The 12079-nt window shown below is 44.6% G+C and overlaps 1 long non-coding RNA gene across 1 annotated transcript; it reads right to left on the bottom strand.

Annotated features, from left to right (window-relative positions):
* Window positions 1-8982: 8982 nt before the first annotated feature.
* LOC111072768 lies at window positions 8983-9645 on the bottom strand. The gene is made up of 3 exons (XR_005967691.1): window positions 9365-9645; window positions 9056-9310; window positions 8983-8996 (listed from the first exon to the last, which is right to left on the bottom strand). It is a non-coding gene; the product is annotated as an uncharacterized LOC111072768 (long non-coding RNA).
* Between the last annotated feature and the right edge of the window lie 2434 nt (window positions 9646-12079).

Consider the following 12079-nt stretch of genomic DNA (forward strand, 5'->3'; position numbering starts at 1 on the left):
TTCGAGGCTCGATTATGGGTTTTTCCCATCTTGTTTATATGGGAATCAACACACACTTGGACCGTTGCTGTTGTTGTTGTTGGTGTTGATGCTGTTGATTTTTAATGAAGTACTTTTTCATTATACACACAACACACACACACACGCACACACACACGTAGCAATACTTATGCATTGTACATGCAATTTCTTTTCATTTCCGCCATCTGAGTTGCACTTTGTACTTGTTTTTCTCCGCCACTCTTCTCAGTCCAAAGTACCCGCCTCTATATCTCTCCCCCCCCCTCCCTTTGCTAGCATTTCTCTTAATTTCTATTTTAGTTTGCTGCTTATATCGCCTTTTCATGCAAATGTCGGTCTGTTTCTCTGTGTGTGTGTGTTTGTGTCTCTCTGGACACTTGACAAATGCAAAATGTCTGTGTGTGTGTCTGTGCTCCAATTGTTGTTAAGTGAAAGAGTGCTCCGGCACCGCCAAGAGGCGATGGTGAGATGGATAGGTGTACACTGTACAGGGTTTCCCTTGGGCAGGACAGTGGGTCCTGCAGTCCATCCATTCCTCCTCGAATCCAAACTATTTCCAAACTAGAATGCAGTAGTTGGATCTCTACTGGTGCACCTGTACATGCACATCACGAGACTCATCGAAATTCTCTTTCGCATGGGAAGATCCTCTCACATTCATGGGCTATATATTCCTTTGGTTGCTGCTTGGTCCCCAATGCTCACTGAATTAAATCAACTTCTTGTTCATCCAAACGAAAGCGATGCTTCAGCTGTTCCTACATATCCTGGAAACATGAAAACCTGTTCAGGCTCTCTATATGTAGTTCCGCTGTCCAGCGCGCTCGCAGTCCTGCATTATCCTGTCTGCATATTTCCAGCCTGACTCATCGACAGTGCGCTGCTCTGCTGATCTGCTGCTCCGCTGCTTATCCTGTACGAATACAAGCATATGTCTGCATGGTTGGCCATTCTTCCTGTTTCGCTGCGAGCCTGTGTGCAAATGCGAGAAGCCTCTTCCTTTTTTTTTTGGCATTCTTCTGTCAAAATATTGACACAACAGTTGTCAGGCTGTCAGGACGACTGGGGTCTGTGACGGTACCACGCAGGACATTCCAGTGCGCCATTGTCTTGGCTCTAAATGGGATCATCGACGGCTGAGCAGCCTGAAGAATCCGTCTGAATTACTTGTAATTATATTATTTGGAGAACAAACATGCACGGCGGATGCATGAATGCCAGAGGATGCCACAGAAAGGCAGGATGCCCGAGTGAGTGGCTTTCCCTGCTGCTGCTGCTGCTGCTGCTACTGCTACTGCTGCTAATCCCCCCCTGACCGAGAAGTGGCAATGTAAATAAGCAGATCGCCATGAGAGGTGCGAAGAGGAGTGGGCCGAGCCGGCTTACGAATGCGATTACTACTGACCTTTCCCCGGCCCGGCCGAAGGTGTGATGCGGATTCTGCCTCCTATCCATTCCTTTCTGACCCGTTAAGTGGCACAACTGCAGAAACAACAATCGCAAGGAGCAACAGTTGGGCAGCCCAAACAAAGCCCATGACAATGCAAGGCCCATTGACCATTGAGTCCAGCTGCACAGACTTGGAGTGCTCCGGGGCAAAATCCCTTTGCAGAGCGTATCGCTACCATAGTCGTATTTCAAATGCACAAAATATTGTTCATCTTGAGCTGAAAATCCTTCGATTGAATGGAGTTAACAGAAATTGATACCTCAATTGATTTATGATTGATTCTACAGTTCTTCATTGGATGCCTTGGTTCTTCCATCTACCATTATACATATGTGCATAATTTTTTTTTTTAATTAGAAAAGAACAAAAAAAATATTGAAATTTTGACAAATTTTGATTAGGTGCTAAACTAAACATAACTCGAGAGTAGTCATTATTATTATCCCTGCCCTACCAAATATTCCATTGTTCCATTGTGTGTTACAAGTAGACGCGCCAGTGCGTAGATGTGTAAAATTGTGCATAAATATTAATTTTTGACAATTGTTTTGTTGAAATTAATTTTGGAACTGATTTGTCTGATGGTGGAAAACGAATGCCTGAAATCGGGACGAATATCACAGATATTGCAAAAATACTGAACTCTCATAAGAACTGCATTTTATATCTATTATATTAAAAAGCCAAGTATGTCTATGCGAAGGTACAAAATCAAGGATTTAAGTTACAAAATACATTTATACATAGACATATAATTCACAAATAATTCTTTGTATGACGTACCAGGTACTTAAAAATATTATCAAATACCCTCAAGTAAATCTACTCACTGCTACTGCTATTTTCCACAAAATTTGTTAACATTTTGGCTTCCATCGTCCAATAGTTTCTATGGAACTATTTACCACTAGTTTATATTCCTTTTATGTATGTATTTAAAGCTTCATCATTATTATTCTTTAGTTTAGAGAACATTCCCCACTGGCAGCTGGACAGATCCCTGTCCGCATTTCATCTGCCAACTGTCTGTCATTATACCTGCTCTGCCGTCATAGCCCAATTAAATGCATGATTAACGCCAATCTGCCTTGAATAGCCCTGCCCCCTGCCCCCTCCACCAACACCAACACCACCACAGATCCTCAGTCTCAGAGGGAGGCAGTATTCCCACATGGTTCGAAAGGTAGGAGTTGACGGCGAAGGAGGTGCAGGCACTTGAGTTTCCATTTTTCTAAGCGAAAAAAAGACAGCCAGGAGGAGCACAGGTGCCCCGTCGATGGCTCAGCAACTTTTATTTTTTGTGTCTGTGTGTGTGTGTTTCCTTACACTTTTCCAGCAAACAGGCAACGTTTATCCAGCTTCGACGGGCGTTGTTTTTTCCAGCAGCCGCAACACCTCTCTCCGCGGCACTTTGCTGCAGCAATTCTACTCGTATGCCACTCCACTCCGCTCTACTCTACTCTGCTCTGCTCTGCTCTGTTCTATTCTGTACTGTTCTGTACTGTTCTTAAGCGTGACTAAAGCGTTTCTATAACAGGTCGCTAACGAGCAGCAGCCCCGACTAGAGATGGCAGCGTGATCACGTATGTACCTATTAATCCTTAAGTTCGGGTTTCTCCGAGTGAGGGAAATAACACAGCGTAGAATCCATTGCGAAACAACCTTGCTGTTGTCATATTCTGTCCTCATTTTGGGAGTATATTCTTAGATTTAAATGGATTAAAGATCTGAACATATTTCTGATAGAAATAGTCACAAAATGTCTGTCAGTAAATGTCTATATTAAATATTGTGTATATTTCCTGTTTAGTTTTTCCTTGTGGGTTCTATCGCAACCATCACTATGCAATGCCATCTCTAGGGCAGGTGGAGACAAATACTCGGCTCTAGCGGCCCTCGGCTTTCGGTTCTCCATTCTCCGTTCTCAGGTCTTTGGCTGGCAATCAAGTTTAATTGGTAAATGGTTCATTTAGCAGTCAGAACCAATTATGAGGTACACTCGCTCACACACTCGCTCGAGTGTCTACTCAGATTCACACTTGCCGGGGCCTTCTGCTGGCTGTAAAAACAATTACAACAGTTTTTCACCTTTTTTAACGAGGTGACGACGACGCGAAAATGCCTCTCAAGGGTTTCCCCCGGTTGTTGGCTGTCGACTGTCGGCAGTCGGCTGTCGGCTGTCGGCTGTCGGGTTCCCGGTTTCCCCGCTTCGTTGGAACCAATTAAATTTCCTGAATATGCCAGGAATGATCCGCCTCCAGCTTTCAATTGCTTATTGAGTGCTCTGCATGCGAGATATTTGAATCGAATTAATTCATTTTCCTCGTTTTAGAAAGCAATTTGCACACGCCTCTTTGATTGGATAATTGGCGGACTGTGCGCCCCCGGAATAATGAATAACTAGTGGGTACGGCACGGTACGGCAGTGAGTGAGTGAGTGAGTGCACTCACCGATCTGATCTGATCTGCCGCTGCTGTTGTTTTAGGCTCAATGGGCAATGGGCAGGTCGATGTCTAAACTGCAGTTGATACGAATTGATGGGTTGCTAATTGCTTCTCAGACCAGATCGAGAATAGGTTTAGTGCTTTTTTTTGGGGGTGGGGGGGCTTCTCTCCTTTAAGAATATCCATCAAATATGAATATAATTCTATCATTTCTACATATATTTTTAATGCTAAGTCTGCACTGTTCACTCTGCTCATTTTCCGAATAGGATTGTCCCATTCTCTTTATGTTTTGCCAGGGTCTGCCACTGGCTACCGCTTTCTAATTGGTAGCCAACAAGTTTTGCTCCTCGCATTCATTAGAATTATTTTTATGGAAAAAAATGCAGCAAAATCACGAGCGAAAAAGAAGAGTGAAAAATGCTTTTCTCAAAGGAAATCAACATATTTTAACATTAATTTGAATGACATGAGCTGGCCGAGAGTGGTGGGGGGGTAGGGTTTGGGAAACGAGTTAAAAATTTCGCCATAAGAAAGAAAAGAGAAGGAGAGAGAGAGACGTACAGCCGCAGAGTGAGTAAGAGAGAGAGAGAGAGAGTGGGTAGGCGGGAATTATGTATAAACGGATAAAGTGAAGGAGGCTCGTGTGTGCTTGTCGAGGCAGTGAAATATAATAATGAGGACACCCACCAGGACCCGCCAGGACGCACCAGAGCCACCACATCAACTCCTCGTTCGCTAACGATGAGGTAAAGAATGGGAATGAGCAGAAGGATCTGAATGTGGATGTGGAGGACGACGACGACGCCGACGCACCTGCAAGCGAAATGGAGTATTAAAAAATTATGCAAATGAATTCGTGTGTTCGTATTCGCTGTAGCCAGAGATGGGGCTGGTTCTGGGACTCTCAGAATGGGTCTGTGGCTGTGGCTGAGCCTGCGCCACTCCCACCAAATGCGCGAAAATTAAGCGCATGCAGGTGGGGGCCGGCCAGGCGCTGCATTATGAATGTTGTAAATTAATTTCTGGCTCGTATATACACACAATTTTTTTCAGCACTCGAAAAGACACGAGCCAGGCCAAGCAGCAGTAGCAGTGGGGGGAGAATGCAGAAGTGTTGTAGTTGCTGTGTTGGAAATGGTTGGGGCAGGTGCAAGTGTGGATAAGGCAGGTGGCACACTGGACAAATGCGTAAAAACAATTACGCTTTAATTGCAATGATTTCCCAGGAAACGAGCCACGGACCCGAACACAGGCACGAACCCAAACCCGTACCCGCACCCGCACCCGCACCCGGGACTCAACTCTGGCGGGGAGTGAGCGAAAATTGAGCTAAAAATACAATTAGAGGGTAGAGAGTGAGGGCGTGAGGGAGTGGTTGGGTTGCAGTTTTGAATATTTATAAACAAAAAAAGAGAAGAGGAAAAACCAAAGCCCACAAGAGAAAGAAAGAGAAATCCTACTACTAACGAGACGAGCGCTGCCGGCGCTGCCACGAAGCTGATGAGGCAGGTGAGGCGCAAAACCGGCAACAGTGGGCCCAAAACAAAGCAAAAAGCTAAAGATTAAAATAGTTGCAATTCAAGTTTTTGATTGTATGCAGCTACAGAACATACTGATCTTGGGGTATACCAATATGTAACTTTCACAGCCCAGTCCGTTCTGTTATTTTTGTCTCTTTCCTAGTTAAACGCACTCTAAAAGCTCATTGCAGCACGTTAAATGATTGATTTTGTGTGGTACTGTTGATTCTTTAATCGAAAATAAGTCTGAAAACAATGCATTTGTACCAAGGTTGGGTAGCCGCTGCTGCTGTTCCTGCAGTTGGCAATTTTAATCCTCGCGAGCAGTGCCCGTGCCCATGCCCGTGCCCGTTGTCCCACGCCCAATGTCTGTAGTGTCTGAATGTGGGTGTATGTGGGTCTGATGTGGTTGAAAATCATATTCACATTCATGCTTGAATGAGTTTTTTCTGCACGCCAGGCACTTGCCTGATCAAAGGACGACACTCTTGAGAAATTATCATAAAAGGATTTGCGGCAGCAGCAGCAGCAGCAGTAACGACTGTTCGTTTCTCCATCTCCATTCCATTACATTCCCTATATAAAACACTCTTTTTTCTGTATATGTATGGTTTTTTCTTCACTTTTTTTTTGAATAGAGCTTTTGTTTTTCATTTGAATATTGCAAAATTTGAATAATGCGCAAGTGGCGTGAACGAGAAATAAAAAACGCCAAGTCAAACACAAAGAAGAAAATCATATTCAGATTGGGATTCACATTCACACGAAGGTCTGTCCTGCTGATTGCATAATAGGCCGCACCCACACCGTCTCCGTCTCCGTCACCAGCTCCATCTAATGCTGCAGGTTGTGCTCCTGCTCCTGCTCATGTTCCTGCTCCTGCTTTGGTTAATTTCTGGGCGACAACGGTGTACTATAACTTGCAGATTGCAATTAGAGCCCAAGTGCCAACTGCTGACAATAGACAATTGTCGAAGGCGCGCCACGCCGCGCCGCTCTTTGGGAATGGAAATTGGAATAAATGTTAAATAAGTAATCAAGCGATTCCCTCAGACCTCAGAGCACAGAGCACAGACGCGCACAGACCAGACCAGACCTCCTCCGATGTCTCACTCGGCAGAGTGGATTCCATGGATGCAATTCGGCTTTTGGACGGGGCTTTGAAGTGCGTTTAACATTCATTTGGTGGCTGGATGACATTTGCACTTTGAAGTGGTTGAACACTTGAGAGAGAGAGAGAGAGAGAGAGATGATACGGAGACCGAGACGGAGGCCTACTCACACCCACAGCCACATTCACATCGGCGTGATTGCCACGTGATTGCCGTAGCCCCAATCGGGGTAATCCCACTCAAGATGATTGACTTAAATGCGTTTCCTGAATGCGTCAACAGCTCCCCTATATGGAGTCACATACGGGGCCGCATACACATGTACCAAACGATTTCCATCAATATATTCTTAAAGGAACTTCTGTTCGTGCATCCAAAACAAAAGAATCTTCACTGCTAATAACTTTAATTTGTGAAGCGTAAAATAGCTTCTCTTCTGACCAATTAGTAAATAGAATGACACAGCCAAGGATCTAACTGGGCTATACAAATCTTGCAATCATAAATCAGCTTGCATAACCATAGCTTACATACATATGTATATTAAATATTATTATTAATTGAATTAATTCACTATTTGTTGATATTTTAGACCAGCTAGCAAATGGACTTAAATATAAAAAACTGTTCGCTGATTTCTTTCCTTCTGTAAGTAGTTTCCAAAGGGTATTACTTCTTCTCCTTCTCCATATTCCCATACCCCTTTTTCATCCTCTGCCTGCTGCTCCTCCTCCTCCTACTCCGCTAATTTCTTCCATCCCTGCAACTGCTCCATCTCCACCGTTTCCCCACATCCTTTTTCAGCGGCGATTTTTGGTCAGCCGCTAGCCGGGGGTTCGTGTCCCGACTAAGTACTGCCGCAGGCTGGTCTAGCGCTGCCTTCGAGAGCTGAAAAGTTTGCAAACATCGCAGCTTTCGACTGTCAACCAGAGAGTGGAGTAGGGGGAGCTTTTGGGTCGCAACCCAAAGGGTTGCAAGCGCACATACGCTCATACTCATGCAGCGCAAGCAACCTCTGTCCGAGTGTGTTTGCATTTAGCCGACTCGCGGCGCACGTATACCTCTGCGTATGCGTCATGTGGCCAGATTTGATTCAATTTCATTTATTAAATGCTTTGGCCCCTCCTCGCATGTGGCATGTCCAGCAATTTGTTGGCAATTTCGTTAAGTTGCATTTAACGGCGACCCGGCGACTCGATTTTCCGCAATTTTCTCGATACACTTTTGGCACAATCGAAACGATAAATTAAATTACACTTGGCCCGTCCCCTTTTCCTGGACAAAATGTCAATGGCAGAGGCGAAGGCAGGGACAAAGTCAGTTGGCAAGGGGCACGGGGCAGGGAGCAGGGAGCACCGCACGACTCTCCACTCTGCTTCCTGTATCCAAGTAGTTGGCCCAAAGTGTATTTAAGCTAAAAGCTTTAGAGCCCACTTGACAATGGGCCAAGTTGAGCGGCCCAAGTTGTTTTTTCGCTTGTTATCCTGGCTGCCATTGTGACTGCTGCTCCATCTGCTCCACTCCACTCCACTCCCCGTCCACGTAACCTTTTCCCTCTGTAATCCTTCAGACAGGCAGACAGAAAGAGCCAGCCAGGCAGAGAATTTTGCGGGCGAGTCCCTTGCAGAATTTATTTACACTCGTGCGGTCCAGTCAACACACAGTCAACAAGGGATGCTCCACGAATGTTCCACACCCACAGATCCACACACCCACAGAGGGTGGTGGGTAGTGGTGGCAAGAACGGCTGTTGTGGTCCAAATATCCGCCCTTTGTGCGCTTACTGATGCCAAGTTCTGACCCGACTCTGTCACAATTAATTGATGATGCCGTTTAATCCACTAGCGAATCCTAAAGCTGTTTATGTCCTTGATCAACATCTTCAGGGGATTCAATCTATGCAGACATGCATCCAAGAGTCCACGTTGAACGATCTGCAGTAGCATCCAAAGGTTCTAGGGCTCAAAGAAAATAGTAAAATTTAAAATTATTAATACAAGAAGCGAGTGCAGTAAATTTCTTCAAACTGTTGGCTTTATGGGATCCGGAAAGAGCTTAGGTCGATTGCCAGTTGCCAAGCCAACACAATTATCTGCTATTGCGGCACTAGCTCTCTTTTTGGTTCAGGACATGACACAACAGCAGCATTATGCAATTGGGGAGTAGATTTTATTTATTTGATGGAACATCTCATTTAGTTCATGTTATACACATGCTCCAGCTTTTGTTTCTTGAAACACTGGGATAAAATGTGATTTTCCATTTAAATCGCGGAGTCCCAGCTACTGTTTTCGCGTAGGTCAGATTTGAAAATATATTTTATATAATAAAACGCCGTCGGCTTTGAGGGCGTTGGGGGCCCGTGCGCGGCAAAGAGCCGTATTTATTTTTATTCAAGGCGGCGCTTCTTAGCCGGTGGTGCACCGGTCTTGGCATCAGTAGATTCTGCAAAATTTAGTATTTGTTTTAAAGTGCCCTCTAGTTGGGTTTATTTAGGCACTTACCATTTGTCGGACCGTTTGTGGCTCCAGTCTGGCCCCTCTCTTCTGAGGTCATCGAACGCTTTAATGCACGCGTGCCCGGTGCGCCACCAGAGGTGGTTCCCAAATTCTCCACAGTATTGGGCACCGAATTCTCCACCGTATGGGGCAAGGAATTCTCAACCGAGTTCTCCACCGTATTGGTTACCGAATTGTGTGTCGGTGGGTCAATTGTGTTGCCGTGGTGACTCAAAGGCAAGCATATTTTCTTACTTAAATCTGCAAAAGATTAGTTAAAAACTGCCATACATGGGTGCTTAACTTTATACCCACCTTCTGGCAATTTATTTAAATTTAAGATCACTTTCCGGCAAATTACTGCGGAACTTGCTGGGTTTGTGCGAACAAGTTTAGCAGAACGAATGACTTTGGCAATTGATTGAAAAAGAGATGGTCAGAGATCCGATTAAGACTATATAGATGCAAAAATATCAATTGCCCAGAATGGATGCAACCGTGCTGCGTGTTGCTGCTGTCGTGATTACACTACAAAAATACTACACTACTCACAAAATTTAACTTTTTATTTATGCTGTGAACCAAAATGACTTTTTCTGATAAGATACTTAAGTTATGTGAAAAATAGAAGCACTACCTCTGAAAAAAAAACAATAAAAAAATACCAGATTATAAAAATACCTAAAAAAAAACTACACCATAAAAAAAAAACATAATTCGTTAAAAAATGTTAAACCCCGAAATCTATCAGAAAAAGTTGTTTTGGGCCACAGCCTAATTCTAGTGTTGACTTGTGTTATCAACTTATGATTTACGAAACTGGTTTCTGGATAATTTTCTACAAGTAACTAATATCAAGATGCCAAAGAAGCTATTTTAGAGGCCCCATTTTATAAGTCTCATGTGACGAAAGAGGTAATCGATACTTGACCATCGATAGATATGATCTAAAGCTGTCGCTTGCCCATCTATGTGCCAAGAAATTCAAGTCACGCTTGAGAATGTTCTAGAATTTGTGTATGTATGTACAAACACTTTTGACACAGCTTCCAGTGTTGAAAATGTCAATATACAGGCTCCCTGCTCTGCACCTTTCTCATGTATTTTTATGTTCCATAAATATAATTGCTTTATGGCTTGGTTGCTTGGCTTGCTCGTAGCCACCCAAGATTGGTCAAGATTCAGAGACTCAGTGAATAGAAAAAGAAATCGCTCCGGCACAACCTCTTAGCATATGAATGAAAATTGCTTAACAGCATTTTTTTGCCATCCGCTCGCCGCACAGAGGAACATTTGTAAATGAATTAATTTCGGATTACACAGAAATGAAGAGAAATAAATCTCTTTGAGGGAAATTTGTCTGGTCTGTTTATGGAGCAATCAATCTCCTTCTCCTTGCCTTATGCAAATGAGACGGAACCTTCCTCTGTGTTTCTGCTGATGGAGCAGACTGGACAAAATGCTGAATGAGTCTGCACCTTTCCCGTTCCCCCCCCCGCGAAGGCTCTGGTGGCACCTGGCCACTGGTTCCAGCTGGTGAAATTGAGTAATTTTGTATCCCTGAGATACGTTCACATTTCCCAGAACAGAACAGAGCCGAACCGAACCGAACAGAACAGAACAGAAAAGTCGGTTGCATCGCTTGAATTATGCGGAAAAGCGTGAATGGGAGAATAGCAACAAATGCAACATCTGTCGGCGTGAGCAAATAAATAGAGAAGCGCGATGATAGAGGGATAGGGCAGCAATAGGATAGGGGCTGGTGGCAGTGAATATACTCATGCGTATCTTCTGATAGATACGCCAGATACAAAAGGCCTTTTTATCAGCGAAAACATCGACTGTCGACTGTCGACGCTCGACGGACAAAAGGATGAAGTGCAAACATTTCACGTCACCGGGGAGGACAGACAACGGGCAAACATGTCAACCAATTCTGACACGTAGCCTCCTCTGAAGTGGCACTCGGGAGGGCGGGGGTAGGCGAATGAATGCCCATGGTAATAGCAATGGCAATGGCAATGGCAGGGGCTACGAAATGCGGTATGTTATTGGTTTATCATCATTAAAACAATCTTTGCTGCTCTGATCAGGGTGCCTGGGGCCAGGCTATGATTCCATGCGGCTCGAAAATACCTTAACAAAGTTTGCATATTCTTCATTCAAAATTAAGTATACATAGGTAGCTTTTTTGTCAACATTGTCTTACACTCGATGAGTCCAAGATTCACCCTGCACGGGGTGGTGCAAACTTTGAAATTCAAATATTTCTCTCAGCTTAAAATTAAATCGACAAATCAACAGGTTTTCCGCATCATCGTCATCTGCCTAGAAAATGGCATTTGACATTTTCTATTACCGTTTGGCATTTGCTCCACCACGGACACCACCACAGTTCCGGCTCCAGCTCCAGCTTCAGCTCCGTCTCGGTCTGAAGTTATTTGCTCGACAATGGGAACGCAGCGAACCCCAAACTAGCGAAAATAAGTTGTTGCAGGGCAAATATTGGCAGCTTCGAGTGGCGCCTGGCTTTGGGGGTGGGGGGTGGCCTGTCAAATGCACGCAACAGCAAGGGATTCCACAAGAGGCAGCGCAGTGTGTGCGCCTGACAGAAGTTATTAAATCGAATCAAATCACAGCCGCTGCTGAAGTCTGACAGGTGCATGGGGCGTGGGGCCGGTGCTCTTGGGCTTTCCTGTGCCATATTTATTGTGCAATCATCCCAAGAATGCGTATTGTGTGCGTGCAACGTTTGGCCATTACGATTCCGATGCCACACTGGAGGAAGTGTGACTCCACTACACTCCACTCCACCGCCTGCCGCTGACATCAGCCAGCTTCACAGGATCCTTGAGCGATTGCAGCTAAACGAATTTCTATTACGTTTCCCATTTCCACTTGGGCCATGTTGACTGCTAAACTGTTGGTATTGCACTTGGCAGTGGGAATTACACTTCCGGTTCCAATTCGGTAACATTTCCCCCATGATATGGTCTATGGACTATGGATATGCGGCGTACAGCTATGACT

The sequence above is a fragment of the Drosophila obscura genome, unplaced genomic scaffold, assembly GCF_018151105.1.
Source record: "Drosophila obscura isolate BZ-5 IFL unplaced genomic scaffold, ASM1815110v1 contig_185, whole genome shotgun sequence".
NCBI classification, from domain to species: Eukaryota; Metazoa; Arthropoda; class Insecta; order Diptera; family Drosophilidae; genus Drosophila; species Drosophila obscura.